General features: G+C 42.6%; 1 protein-coding gene across 3 annotated transcripts in view; it reads left to right on the top strand.

Moving 5' to 3' along the window:
- Positions 1–15461, top strand: part of Cntn4 (contactin 4) — an 860889-nt gene that overhangs the window by 198435 nt on the left and 646993 nt on the right. For all 3 annotated transcript variants that reach the window (XM_058573008.1, XM_058573005.1, XM_058573006.1), the window contains one exon: positions 12421–12457. The gene's annotated coding sequence lies outside the window, so the exon portion shown is untranslated. The remainder of the gene's footprint in view (positions 1–12420; positions 12458–15461) is intronic.

The raw sequence follows: 15461 nt of genomic DNA, 5'->3' as shown, positions 1-15461 counted from the left end.
TCAGTGTCCTAGCCAGGGTTCTAACCAGCCATCCACAGTTCTGAAGCTCATCCTCTTACTCACCGGACTTCCTTGTTTTTCTCTATCCACAAAACAGTCTCCTACCTACAAAGATGTAGGGTGGCAAGAGGGTTTCGGTTGTGACCTTGCCTACCTGGGAGCTCAGTCAAGCCACAGCCGATTTATAGTGACCCCGGAAAATGCCGGCAAGTTATTACAGAACCGTGGGAATAAATGTGTGCCCGTCTGCAAAGTGCTGAGTTTCTTTTCAAAGAGGGTAGAGCGATTTCCCACTGAGTAGCAAATGTTGGCGTTCTCCACATTCTTCTGCAAGGATTTCCAAATTGATGGCTATTTGCTTCAAAATGAGCAGGAAATCAATCCTGGAAATTATTGTGTGTGCGTAGCTCAATTCAGTAAGTTATAAAATATTATTTCTTTCATCCCCTGTATGCTGTTTAGTTGCTATTTCATTCTTCACCATAATAGCAAAATATGCAATGGTATTGTAAATACACAGTGATCTTTAAACCTCCTTTTAGATTTATTGTAGAGGTCAGGTGGTGTGTGGACTTCTGCAGATCTCTCCCTGTTTCTGGGAAGAAAAAAAAAAAACAGGGGACACTTCCTGTTGTACATATTGTTTCAAATATTTTTTCTCTTCAAAAAGATATTGTTTTGTCAGGTATGGCGGTAGACATCTGTGATCCCAGCCACTAGGGAGGCTGAGGCAGGAGGATCACAAGTTCAAAGCCAGTCTCAGCATCATAGCAAGATCCTAAGCAACTGAAACAGACCTCGACTCCAAATAAAATATAAAAAGGGCTGAAGATGTGGCTCAGGATGTGGTTCAATCCCCTGTACCAAATATATACACACACACACACACACACTCACACACACAAAATGTGACTCCAACTCAGTATGTTTTAGTTACCACTTCTGTTAAGTGGGCTGGTAGACTCTGCCTTGTAGAAGCATTTATTTATGTTAATAAATGGTCTTGCTGTGTGTCAGTAACAATTCTAACTGCTTTAGTAAACATGTGATCTTCCTAAGTAAGCTCCATTCATCTGTCCAGGAAAAATCAAATATCTTTCTCTCCCTGTATGATTAACACTGCAAACTTCTCTCATCGGATCCTGCAGGGCTTTCCCACCTGTGGATCACAGATGCATGCCTAGGATTCCCTTCAATTCTGAGTATCTGCTTGGAGTCTCCATCCGATACTGCAGAGGGTGGGCTCAGTATCACAAGACTGACCCCCATTCAGATGCCAATCAAAGTCTGAACCATCTCGGACGCTGACGATCAACCAGTTAGTTATAAGATGAAAGCACTTGTGGCCTCCTCCTGAGGCTCAGTCATGTCCCCAAAGTGGCTCCCCGTATTTGGGAAAGCCATTGACTTATGTTTACTATTGATTGACAAAGCATGTCACAAAGGATATAAATGAATAACCAGGTGGAAGACACATAGGGCCAGGTAGAGGGAAGGAGCAGAGAACTTCCTGGCCCTCTCTGGACATGCTGGCACCCTGGAATCCCTCTAAACCTGGTCCTTTTGGGGTTTTGTGGAAGAACATTACACAGGTATGATTGATTAGGTCGCTGGCCAAGGTGATGCCCTTAACCTTCAGCCCTTCTGCTCCCCCTAGTGGTGGGTGGAGGTAAAAGTTCCCACAGTCCAATCACCGGGTTGGTTTCCCTGGCAACCTGTCCCCATCCTGAGGCTACCCATTCATCATGTCATTAGCATACAAAGAGACAATTCTCACTGGACACCCAACAGAGGTTTCAGGAGCCACAGCAAAAAAAAAAAAAAAAAAGGTTTCTTTTTTAAAAAATCACAATACCACCGAGGGAAATAGGATCAAGGGCTTCATTGTATAAGGGCAGAAACGAAGGCACACAGAATATAGACAAGTCATTTCCCGAAGGTTACTCAGCTAGAAAGTGGAGTCCCTTGTTTTCCAACCCAGATTTTGTAATCCCATTCACTGTGCTGTATTTCTCTTACCTACTGTTTTCATTAGCTTTTCCATTGGTGGGGACAAAAGACCTGATAAGAAAATGTGGAGGAGGAAAAGTTTTACTTCGGGCTCACAGCTTCAGAGGTCTCAGTGCAGAGAGAGCCTAGTCCGCCATAGCTCTGGACATGGCCACCAGGAAGCAAACAGAGCTCTGCTCACCAGGGACAGAAAATATATAACCCAAAGGCACGCCCCTCATGACCTACCTCCTCCTCTGGCCACACCCCAGCTGACTGTGTTACCACCCGGGTAATTTATTCATGTGGATTCATGCACTGATTCGGTGAGGGCTCTCAGAACCCAATCATGTCACCTCTAAACTTTCTTGCATGGTCTCACCCACGAGCTTTTGGGGGGGGACACCTCACATCTAAAAACGTAGCACCAAGTCGGTGGGTCTCATGCCCTTTATAAGAAGAATCAGATGGAATAGTCTCTTCTATTCTGATGCTTGATTACAGAGAGGCAGCAGGTGCAGCAGACTTCTCAGAATGACTCCAAGGACAAAGGTGTGCTGCTTGTATGGCACCTAGGGGTCGGGCGGGAACCTGGGTCTTGCTATCATCACATTGGAGAGCTTGCGTGTCAGCCATGCTCTGCGGAAACTCCTTGCTGTCCTAAGACTCCACCTGGGGTGTGAATTTACTATGCTAATCAAGTAAAGGTACAGGTGACTTCAGTGGCCGGTCTATGGATGTGTTTGCCCCTTAGCAACAGGGATTTGCCTCTTGGCACCTGAGAAAGTCTCTAATTGGGTTCTGGAGCAGGGTGGATCACTGCCCTGCCTCAGTGGGTTTGATTTTAATGATCTTATTTTTCTTGGATCTGACTTTTCGGTATCCCTGCTGACCACACGGTCTTTGAAGGCTGGACTGACTTCCCCACCTCCCTCCCAGCTCCTGGAGTGTGATCTTAATTTTACAGCCTTGAAGACTGGGTCTGTGTTTTAACTCCCAATTTCCTGATGTGTCTGATAATCCCTGAAGATGGAGGGGGAGGGGACTTGGCCATGGCATTTCTTCTTACAGTGGAAAGAAGAAATTTTCTTTCTTACGATGACCCAGATGAAAATATCTGGACACTATCATTCTATAGTTGCTTTTTTGTGTGTGATGACTTTGCTCGATTTTATTTTTCTTCTATTCGCTGCGCAGAAATATAGGTAGTATTTTTTTTTTAACCTCCTTTTGGTCATGCTCAAATCTGTGACAAGCACTTATGGGACATATCAAATTCTGAAACGTCCAATGTATTTTTATATCACGTCACACAATGTGACACATTAAACAGTTGTGGAATATCAAAAATTGGCATAATGTATGACTTGGAAATAGGGAGTGACAGGCTGTCATTATAACTCTGCCAATTTGTGTGTGTGTGTCTGTGTGTGTGTGTGTGTGTGATAATGGTGAACCCTGCAAAATTTCATCTTCTGGGTTTGCAGATTGCCAACCCACGGATATTTCCCGTATGGTTTCCCAACGGGAAAGGCAGAATCAGGTTTCGCCTAACCTGATCATTTTCCTTAATGAAAATTTAAGGAGCTCAAACACCCGCGTCTGGACACTGGCTTCCGGAGTTTAAAAAGAATTATTGTCTTTATTTCTAAAGACAGATGAAGTCCATTTGCAGGGGCACCGAAGGGTAGGAGTGGGTAGCTAGCAGTTCATAATCTCATTTCATTATGGGTTGAAAAGTATGCTCAGCATTTGCTTGTGTTTGGGACAGTTCTTTGCATGATAGGGTGTGTAGCTACAGTCTTCTCGTGGACCCACAGATGCTGGTCCCAGACCCCATCTGCCCATCCGTCATGACAATCAGAAATACTTCCAGACGGTTACCAAATACATACCCCAATGGCATGGCCCCAGGGCCCCCCCCTCCTCCAGCCACACCCATACCCACCTTCAATGACCACTCAGTTAATCCCTATCAGGAGGTTAATTCATTTTGCTTTAGTTAAGGCTCTCATAACCCAATCGTTTCACCTCTAAATTTTCTTGCATTGTCTCACACCTCAGCTTTTGGGGGGGGGACACCTCACATCTAAACCATTGTAAGGGTAAAAGAAATTGAAGTTAAAGCGTAAAAGTTAAAGGGTAAAAGACCGGGTATTGTAAAGTTTCTAAGCTGCAAAGCCTGAGTTAAAATGTAAAGGACCAGGCATTGTAAACCTGCTTCTAAACTGCAAAACATGGGTTAAATTCCTGAGGCAGTTAAGACAATGCCCTACTGGCCATTTAGTTGATTTATAGCACTCAAGGCCCTGTGCAGCTTGTCACATAGGCATTGCAGGGCCCAAACCAATCAGTTTGAATGTAACCCCCTCCTTAGGAATGACCTATCACTCCAGCCTGACCTGTTCCCGCCAATGAATGAACTAGTCATGTTTAGGAGTTGTTGTTTGACTTTCCCGTGGTGTATGATGATTTGTTAAAGGAGACTGTGATGTATGTAAAGTCCCGCCCTCCCCAAAAAGTGTACTTAAGCGTTGCACAACCCCTGCTCTGGGCTCTGGGCTGCTTTCCCTTCTTGAGTGGGCACGGAGCCCCAGCATGCTGGTTCAATAAATCCCCTTCTGCCAATTGCATGAGTGGTCACTTGGTGGTCTCTTTCTCCGACGCTTCGCTGGACCCTTACACCATAACAAAAATCAAGTCATGCCTCTGGTAGGCCTCTTGGTAAACTACGTCTTCTCTTCCCATCTCTAGGGTTCTGTAAGTGATCTCTACAAATAACAGGACTGTTGACACCAGCCAAGGGCTCACTGCCAGGGCACAAGGAAGTCGATTCTATGTCACCAAGATAATGCTTAAAAAAAGGCTGGAGCCATTCACTGGCAGAGGGTGGGAGACCTGGGCTCCTCTAAGATCACTTGGTAGAGGGGACCTCAGGGGAAGGGCCAAGGAGGACAGCTTGTGGATTGAATGGCAAGGAGCGGGTTTAGGGTTCTCTCTGGCAGGTGTGGGCACTTATCTTTGATCTTCTGATGTCTAAAGGACATGGACTGAATTGTCAGGCTTCTGAAAACCCCTGTTCCGTGCCAACGTTGGGTGCCTTCTGGAGAATCTTCCTGAAAAACAAAACAAAACGTAATCACTTTATTATTGAAGGGATTTCCGTCTCGTTGTGTCTAGGCCTTCACTGCCTTCAGCATGAATATCCGACAAACATAGACAGTTTTATATTTTCAGGGCACTTTCGAGGCACTGTTGATTTTAGTTCTCCCCATAACGGAGAAGAATTCTGATTTACCCATCTTCTTGGTTACAAAACAAAGACTATTATTTTTTTTTTTCCTGTGTTGGGAAGATCAGAAAGGACCACGGTTTTGAGTCATTTTAAGTGACCCAATTTCTCTTGCTGAATAAGTTCTCATCTTGAGAGTAGGATTTTTTTTTTCCTTTTCCTGTCTTGGAGGGTACTGTCAAAGAATCCTGGTTGTTGGTTTCTCCTGTTGTGCAAATTCTAAACCACCTTCCACGGTTCCCTAGTTGGATGTCACTGGTGATTGTCCTGAGACCTCACGCAGACTGGAGCATCCGTCTCTAGCCTCTCCAATGTGCTGTCCTGATTACGTGACATCAGGACCACTTGTGAGGCCCTGAATCTCCAGCCTCCAACCTTAGGAGTGATGGGCAACCAGCACCATCTGTATTTCAAAGCTCAACCCCCTTCCTGTCTTTCAGATTCATAGATCTCCGGGCTCTGATGCATCTTGCAGCCCTGTTTATCTTGTAGGCAAGACTCTAGAAATCAGTCTTCCAGAAAAAAAGCATGGTTCTTTGGGGCCGACTGTCTAAGGCGAGGGTGTCTGATAGGAAACCTCCTCCTCTTTACTCAGCTGTCATTGCAGGGACAGCCTCTGTTCATTAGCTTCAATTGTCAGCTTTATGGTTCAGTAAAATACATACACATTTTCCCTCCGGTAATGACTTTTTTCTCACTTTGTGAGAACTGCGGGGACCCTTGTTATCGAGAGATAATCATATTCTGGCAATGTCACTAACAGTGCCCAGTAAAAGTCCCAAGGTTGTGATTATCTCTTAATAACTGCAAAGCCTGTTATGTATCGTGTTGCATTGTTGTGTACTTTGTGGGTGGGTGGGTGGGGGGGACCCATTAGTGATCTCAGCGGTTGATACCATTCCTGGTGATAATGATCAAAGAATCAAATGACCACTTGTTGGCTTGTCGTTGGACAGCGTGATTCGAAACGCATTCCACTCCTCATTCAGAAAGGCACGGGCGGACGTGTAACCTCTGGCTTCGTGTTAGCTTAATAACCCTGATGTTACTACTAAATTATGTCGAGCAAAGCTAATGGAAATTCTAGAAATAAACACGGATAATTTAGTGTCTACCTGACCTTTCCCTCCCACAGAGAATTCAGGTTGGGTTTTAAATACCTGTGAAGGAAGTAAATACCCGTGAGAAATCACCTGCTGATTCACTGATGGGAAATGTCATCAATAACTTCAGCAAAACAGGCTCTGTGTAAGGAGAAGAGCTTTGCGTATGGTACGCCGGCCTGGTTATTGAATGGCCCCTCTTCTCTCTCATCTATTGCTCTCCATTCATGTCCCAATCATGCTAACAATGATCAATACCATTTATTAAATACCTGCTATTGGCCAGATGGTTGTCATGCATTAGATCATTTTTTTTTTCCCTGCACAAGAACCTTTCAAGGTGGTGAACCTTGGTCCCATTTTGCAGCCCAGGAGACTGAGGCTATCAGGGATCACAGAGTTGTGGGGTGCCGTCGAGTGGCCAATTTTGGATCTGGATCTGTCTTCAGAGCTCATTGTTATTTAAAGGGACAGTGTGCAGGGTGATGAAGCACAGTGACCAGAGATGGGTAGCCAGTGGGGCCCTCGTGCTTTGAAGACAAGTGCAGGTCTGACTCCCTCTTTTCTGCCTCCCGGGATACTGTGCTTGTGGGACCTCCAGGACCTGGAGAGCTCCCCTGTGTTTCTCCAACACACTCATCCACATTATCTCTGCCTCTTACCTGTCCCTTGGGAAGGGCTGTTTGTGTCCTGATGAAGAACACACACACCTTTTGGCTCTGAAGTATCTGGAAGGGGTGTGCAGCAGGATGTAAGGCTCCCTGGGGTGAAATCGTCCTTGTGACCCTGGCCCTGCCCATGGCCGTCCTGTTTCTTCTATTCTCCATGAGCTCAGAAGCTCTGCAGGGGTTCATGGGTTTCTGGCTCTTTTGCATCAGAACATCACCACGGTGTTTCTGTTGATGATAGGTGACATGTGGAAAAGTCGAGGAGCACAGGGAGACTCACCCCTGAATCCCGTGGGCACCCACATTAGTTTCCTGTCTGTCCTCACACGGGATTTCTTTTTTTTTTAGTTTATAATAAAAGCTTAGCCATAACTTAAAACTAGTATAATAGCAGATAAAATGCATGGATGCAAACGTAGAAAAATGAATAAATTGTAGATAACTTAAAAATAATTTTCTGGGGGCGGGGTGCAGTCCCAGGGATTGGACTCAGGGGCACTTGACCACTGAGCCACCTCCCCAGCCCTATTTTGTATTTTATTTAGAGACAGGGTCTCACGGAGTTGCCTAGTGCCTCTCTATTGCGGAGGCTGGCTTTGAACTTGGGATCCTCCTGCCTCAGCCTCCCGAGCTGCTGGGATTACAGGTGTATGCAAAAAAATAATTTTATTAATGATGGCTAACTTTTCATTTTGTGCATATTACAAACTGGACACGGTTCCTTACACAGATCTTCTCAATCTCTCCTTACAAGAGCCACATAAGGTGGAAATACAATTAAGAGTCTCTTTGTGTGCACAAGGAAGTTGTGAAAAAAAAATCAAAAGTCTTTCCTGTGCTAGTAGCCTCTGCCGTCTTTGAGTTCTTCTCTCTGGCCAAGAAGAAATCCTCTGTTTTTACCCCTTCAAGGAAGAAACTGGGTGTCCATCTCATTCATCTCTCTTCTTGTGGGTACATCTTAGATGAGACACTGACAACGCTTCTTCTGTAATATGGACATAGCGAATGGACTTTTTTTTTCCTCCAATGAGGTGTCTATATTTAAATCAGAAACTTCCCAACCCCAACCTAAGCATCCTTAGAAATTTCATGAAAGAACAGTCACAAAAACAGAGCATGGAATCGGAATTTATTTTTCGAAGCCTGTCCTTTATCTTACCCTTCGAGTTGCAGCTGTTAACAGAGCAAAATTAGGGAGCACCTGTTTTAGACCAGGTGCATTCAGCTTCTACTCCTTCAGGTTGAAGAATCCAGGTCCACACGCCCCCACAGCGGAAGGTGACTGTCTCTCAGGGTGGGAGGGAACCATGGTGAACGTGTTGTGATTGGTGTCCTTCGAGGAACACAGGTGGCACATAACAGGTGTTAGAACAGTCTAAGATCCATTGTGATCCCGAGATACCCTAGGTTGACTCAGAGCATGATTTCAAAAACAATATTACTGTTTTATATGCATTTTGATGTTGTTTGTTTGTTTGGGGGTGGAGAGGGTGGCAGAAGAGAAATTTTCTTTTATGTAAACCCTATGACATCAGGGACCTTGTTTGATTTTTTTCCCTTCTAGAAAAATACTTAGTGAATAAAAATAAAAATTTATTACTTATTTTTTTAATAAAAAGTTATTTTTATTAAAAAATAAAAAAATAGTGACAGTAATCCCAGTGACTCAGGAGGCTGAGGCAGGAGGATTGCAAGTTCAAGGCCAGCCTCAGAAACTTAAAGAGACCCTGTCTTCCAAAAAAAAAATGACTGGGTATGTAGCTCAGAAGTAAAGTGCCCACAGCTTCAATTACTACTATAAAAAAAAGTAAAATGTTCAAGCTCTTGGACTATGATAGTAAAGGAACACTTGACAAAGATTTCTATTTATGAGACAGGAGAATTTGTAGATGTAGGTTCCCTTGCAGATACACAGGATTTTAGCCTGGTGGAGTGATTTTTGGGGGTTTACTTATTTGTTGACTCACATGTCGCTCTCGGTGGTGTCTTTAGGCATGAATCTAGTCTTTGTAGCAATAAGGTCACCTTGAGTGGGTTCACGCTTTCTTAGCAATTTAGCCGTGGCATAAAACAAGTTTAACTAGCTTGAAGCAAAGAGGGGCGACTGAAACCATGTGCCAGCAGAGTAAGACCCATCTAAGGAAATTAAAAAAAAAATAAATAACAGGCAAAGTCTGACCTCATCTGACCTCATGGGACCTTGATTTAAAAATTCAGGAGATTCAGTGACATCTCACTTTTTCCCACCCTTTTCCATTCCCTGGGTTCTTAGGGGACTCAGGAGTCAGGCGTGTCTCACCTCTGATGTGCTCTGAGGAGCTTTCTCAGTGGACTAGCTTCTGTGACAGAAATTCCACCCTGCCAGGCTCAGAACTACCTCAGAACTACCTCACTTGCTATTGAGAGCTATTGAGAGCTCCCAGGAGAGAGAATTCTGACTGGTGATTTCGTAGCTTCAGCCAATCAGGTAGAATCTCACAGTGCGTGGGGCGGATCTCCCCAGGAGCTACAGGAGGGGTCACCAGTGAGAAGGGTACCTGCCCAAAGGTCTTCTCAGAGGGACCACTTTACTTTTCTGTTCCTGCTTACCCATGTCTGCATGATTATTCTTTGTGGCAGCTAGCTAATCTGGTAACTGTATTCTTGACAGATACATTCACCAACCCCACAGGTAAGTTCTTTGAGGCAGGGTTCCCTGGGCAAAGAACTGCGAAAAATCAAAGAGGTGAATCTCATAATGTTTGACATCATGGGTGGGTATATGGAAGCATTTGTTTTCTTTAGGAGTTTTTCCTATCTACCTTCATCATTCATGAGACTATCCATCGAGCGTGAGAATCTCTTACCAATATTTCTTCTTTCTTTCTTTCTTTTTAAGCAGGGGGTGGCTCTGAACAATAATAGTTAACTCTTTTACCAATGTTTCAATGACTAGTATCAATTACTAGTTTAATTAGGTTCAGCCAAATACTTAACCTGTATTTTCTTTTTTTAATTTAAGGATCAATTTGGGAATTGAAAATATTTTTGAGGATAAATAATGTCTCTGATTCAGAGGTACCATTGGGGTTTATATCAAAGGATGGCTCAAGGTCATGTAGCAAGTAAATAACTGACCTAGAATCCCATCCCAGTCTCTGTATCCCAGAGCTTAGACTTTCAAACAAAAGAAAAATAGTAATTAGTTTAATGAAATAAAATCTTGAATTAAGTTTTCATTTCAAAAGGTACAGTCTTCACCTTTATTCTGGTATAAGGAGGCTGACTCATAGTGGGGTAGGGAGGGGGAGCATGGGAGGAAAAGATGAACTCTAGATAGGGCAGAGGGGTGAAAGGGGAAGGGAAGGGGCAGGGGGTTAGCAAGGATGGTGGAATGTGATGGACATCATTATCCAAAGCACATGTATGAAGACACGAATTGGTGTCAACCTACTTTATATGCAAACAGAGATATGAAAAATTGAGGTATATATGTGTAATAAGAATTGTGATGCAAAAAAAGGTACATGTATAAAGACATGAATTGGCGTGAACATACTTTATATATAAGGATATGAAAAATTGTGCTCTAAGTGTGTAATAAGAATTGTAATGCATCCCGCTGTCTTGTATTTAAAAAAATAAAATCAATTAAAAAAAAAGAAATGTAGAGCAAAGTCTTCAAGATCATTGTCATTTCATTGCTGTTACTAAGAGTGGCAGTAGACACAAATGGTGTCAAATCTATAAATAGAGCTTTGTTTCACATTGGTGGCTTTACTCATGTAAGAAAGGAAAATCAAGCTGTAAGATTCACAGTGGACTGTTATAGCGACACCCCTTCAGCTGGTGACTGACCGTATGAATATACGGCAGATGGTGATATATTTGTGATTCCGACTGAACTTGAATATAGGATTCTCCATATTCCACAAGAGATTCTTCTTCTTCCTTAATGTGTGGAACATTATGTTTTTGGAATAAGTAAGAAAGGACAGGAAAAGAAAGAGAGCATTTCTGAATATATTCACAATGTGAAGAGTTCTCCTTGGGTCCTTAACCTTCTGAATATTCCTGACACTGTCTCAGAGTTCTGAAAGTTAGATGTTTAATATAGACATGAATCATTTTGCTTACCAGCAGGAGAAGACCTATGCTTAGCTGAAGGCTAGTCAAGAATACATATCATTTCTATCCCAATTAATTATGTCACATTTAAATATCAGTCAGAGTAAGTAAAAAATTTGGAAGAGAGCACGGTTTAGATCTGAGCCCAAGCAGTGGGCTCAGAAAAACAAATAATATAGAGTTAGACCAAAATTTCTTTAGCTACCCGAGGCCCCAGAGTCTGTTAGGCAGAAAACTCACTAGTTAAGCTGTAGCCATTTGACTGACTGATTGACAAAGCTGTAGCCAGTTAAGTATTTCTTGTTTCTCCATATGTCTCATGTCCATTTCTCCATAAATGGTGTCAGATCACATTGTTGGCTTGGGTTCTCAGAACCTACTCTGCTTTTAGGACTGACCCGATTAGCATGAAAACGTTTTTGCTTTGCTCAGATCAACTCTGCTAAATTTATTTAGTGTCAGGAGTTTTGCTTTCCAACATTTTTGTAGGGAAAGATACTTCGGAGTGGCCCATCTATATCCATATCTATATAAAACTTTATTCTCACGCATGTATCATTTGTGGTATATATGTGTAGTAAGGTTATCTATGACAGGGACTTTGTTAGAGGACACACACACACATAAACGTGAAGATATAATTGTATACATTTATTCTTAGTAAAATCAAGTACAGTGCGTTCTGAGAAGGAAGAACAAATTTAATCAGGAAAAAAAATGAGGTTATGAAACTATTTCACAATTGAAGTTTAACTTTGTAGCTCCGAGAAAAAGATATGTTGCATTTATATAAAGAATCCGTTTTTGTTTACATTTGCTCTTTCATTTTACATATTCATGTGCAAAAATAAAAGTAAAAGAAAAAAAATCTACAAGTCATTTCCTAGTTCATTGCTCAGTTTTTATTATTTTGAAATATTTCTAATATACCATGTTAGAAAATCATTTTAGTGACCCTAAGTAGCACTACATATCTCAGGCTCCTAAAGACGTTGCACTACAAAGAAGTGACCAAGGAGACATTGCCTTGTCAAAAGTCACTGGGCTAGTGAGAATGGAGCTGAGAAGTGAATCCCACGTCCTGGCTCCTAACCTAGGCAGTTCTATCAAACTGGAAATCCACACTAAGCGTATCTGATTTTCATCTCCTAATTTAATTTTAGAATATGGAAAGATAATCGTTAAGCATCAGCTACATATAAACCTGTCTTGGGGGAAAAAAATCATGTATTTACTTGTGCATTTCCTGTTTGTGTTTTAGGAATCACGGCATGTGTCTCCAAGGACTGCCCTGAAAGGTAAGCCTCCCCACAGGGGAAGGTTTCTCTTCCATGTACTTTGATGAGCATCCCTGGTTTCTATGGAAACATAGAGAACCCATCCTTACAGAGTGATACCAGGAGATTGTTTTGATGTCTTTATGAATGTTGAAGCTAATGAAGGTAGTGAAGTCCCATAAATGAATCCCCAAAATGAGAAAACAGACCCTTTTCTTTGTCTCTGGAGAATCTATTTGAGGTAGGTAGGTTTTTCTGTGATCCAGATGAATTTGGTAATTCAGAAACTTTACAAGTTGGCGTCGTGGGAAGAGTCTTGGGAATAAAGTAAAGGATGTTGCACTTTTTCCGGATGATTGTACAGAACGGGATGCTTTAGCAGCGAAAGCAACGCAAATGTTACATGGACTACGACCTACAAGGATCCGGGTCTTGAGAGGGGAAGCCTTTTAGGGTTCAAAATGTGAGCTATGTAGCTCTCTTGGCTACACTGTGTGCAAATGTTTCCTTAATAAAAGATATGCATTTAAGAAAGTAAAATCGCTATCGCTTAGAGTTCCCTAAGGCTGATCTAGCAAGTTACCAAAAATTGGGTGGGCTTAGCTCACCAAAATTGTATTTTTTCACTGTTCTGAAGATTGGAAGTCCTGCATCCAACTGTCAGGCAGGAAGAACTCTTTAAAGATCTTAGGGGAAGAACCCTTTTTGCTGTATCTTGTTTCCTGTGGCTGCTGGTAAATTTTGGTGTTTCTGGACTTGTGAATACCTGACTCAAATCTCTGCCTCTGTCTTCACATGGAGTCCTCCTTGTGTGTGTGTGTGTGTGTGTGTGTGTAAGCACATGCATCCAAATTTCTGTCTTTTTATAGAGTCCTGTCATTGCATCAGGACCCAAGATAATCCAGTGTGACTTCGTCTTAATTATATCTGTAAAGACTCTTTTTTCCAAGTATGGTCATATTCACAGACGCTAGACATTACAGTTTTAGCCATATATTTTGGGGAGATGTAATTTACCTATCACAGTATCTAGCCCTTGAAAGCGAGTTCAGTGACATTACCTTTATCTAGGTATTTATGGGGAAAAAATCCTAGCATTGCGGGGAGTGGTGGAAGGTCTCATTCCATTGTCACACACAAAATAAAATGTTGCCTATTTTTTTCTTAAAGAGAGAGAGTGAGAGAGAGAGAGAGAGAGAGAGAGAGAGAGAGAGAGAGAGAGAGAGAGAGAATTTTTTCAATATTTATTTTTTGGGGGCTGGGGATGTGGCTTGTGGCTCAAGCGGTAGCGCGCTCACCTGGCATGCGTGCGGCCCGGGTTCGATCCTCAGCACCACATACAAATAAAGATGTTGTGTCTGCTGAAAACTAAAAAAAATAAATGTTGCCTATTTTTAAAGACACAGTCACTCTCTCTTGAGGGCCAACTTCTCTCTCTCAAGCAAGATGGAAATTGAATGATCACATATTCAGGGCAGAGATCAATGCCATTGGGTGAATGTTAGTGCATGACCCTGACTCTCAGATTTTTAAAACTGTCCAAGTAGCAAAATACTTCTACTTGATTCTTCAGATATTTTTTTTAAGTCAATATGGAGCAAGGTTTTTTTTTTTTTTTTTTTTTTTCCTTTTTACCAATTAACTATTCCTCACTCAGACTCACTCCGGGAGGATTTCTCTGGTTCCTTTTTATCTGGAGGAGACTTTCCTCCAGTTCCAACACAATAATTGCACGATGCTGTAATTGCTTGCTTAATTATCTCTCTCTCCCCCCCGTAGACGTTGGAAGGCAGGAATCCCATCGTCTCGGGTAGCATGGCATGTTAGGAACCCAGCAGTATGTGCTCAAAGAATATCCTCAGTAATTATCCCTGGAAAGAATCAAAGACTGTATGGGACTTTCCCTATTGTAATTTCTGTGTCTTAAAGGTTAAGTCCTTGGTCATTTCCAGAATGAAGGCTGAACAAGGGAGGTCAAGATTCCTCCTTTTTCGTGATCCTCCTTTGGCCCTAGAAAGAGGATCCTGGCAGCTGCTAGTGGTGAAACACGGTACCCTGTGAGATAGCACAGCCCCCACACAGTGATTTGATTTACACATTTATACTCCTTAAACTTTTGATTTTAAAAATGAGCCAAGTGGAATTGGTTGCCGACATTTAGAAATAAGGAGATTTTGCATCAAGAATGGCTTCCAGAAGATCTCAACAGCTATCAGAGGGTCTTTGTACCCTGGGCCATCATTCCCAGATGGCAGGAGGGCTGAACAGAGCAGCAGATGCCTTGTCCAGGTCTCCTCCAGTTCATTACCCACTGTCACTGGGTGTCCGTGTCCACCCACCCAGCGCCTGAGTTCAGTGTCTTCAACTGAAGGAAGAGAATTAGACTGAAGCATGGAGGTGGATGCTTCCCTCAGCCTCTCTGTCTGGGTCTGTTGGTAGGTTCCAGAGGTTGGATGGACCACTGCCATAGATCCATCAGCTAAACCTGGTCAAAATAATTCTGTCTCCCATGTTCCAAGGCTTGTGCTTGAGTCCCGGATCTAATATTTGAGCAGACAATCTCACCTCTCTGAGACTCCCCCCTCCCCATGTGGAAAAGTGGATCAGGAATATTCTGCATGGGTTTGTCTTATGTTCACTTGTTTTGTTGATATCACCACATTTAGCCTAGCTTAAAGGCAGGGATAGGAAGAGAATGGTTGCAGTCTTCTCTGGATCGGTACAAATGCTTTGCACCTTTTGCTAGACCGAATTAACAATGAAAATCCATTAGGTCCTGATCCACGCTACAATATGAATGAACCTTGAAAATATTATAAAGAAATCCTGTTCAGGAAGTCACTTAATGCAGGTTTCTGTGTGTGGGGAATATCAGAATGGGCAGAATTATGCACAAGGCCCTGAGTTCAATCCCCAGCACACACACACACACACAAAAATCCAGAATTAGACAAAGTAGTTCAGTGGTTAGTACATAAGTTAGTTCATATCATCTTTTTAAATCCTTCTAGAATTAGTAGTGCTG

This window comes from Marmota monax, unplaced genomic scaffold, assembly GCF_021218885.2.
Source record: "Marmota monax isolate L192 unplaced genomic scaffold, Marmota_monax_Labrador192_F-V1.1 WCK01_AAM20220418_F8-fsc00028, whole genome shotgun sequence".
NCBI classification, from domain to species: domain Eukaryota; kingdom Metazoa; phylum Chordata; class Mammalia; order Rodentia; family Sciuridae; genus Marmota; species Marmota monax.
Note: the sequence above shows the minus strand (reverse complement) of the source record. Positions and strands in the feature narration are given on the sequence as shown.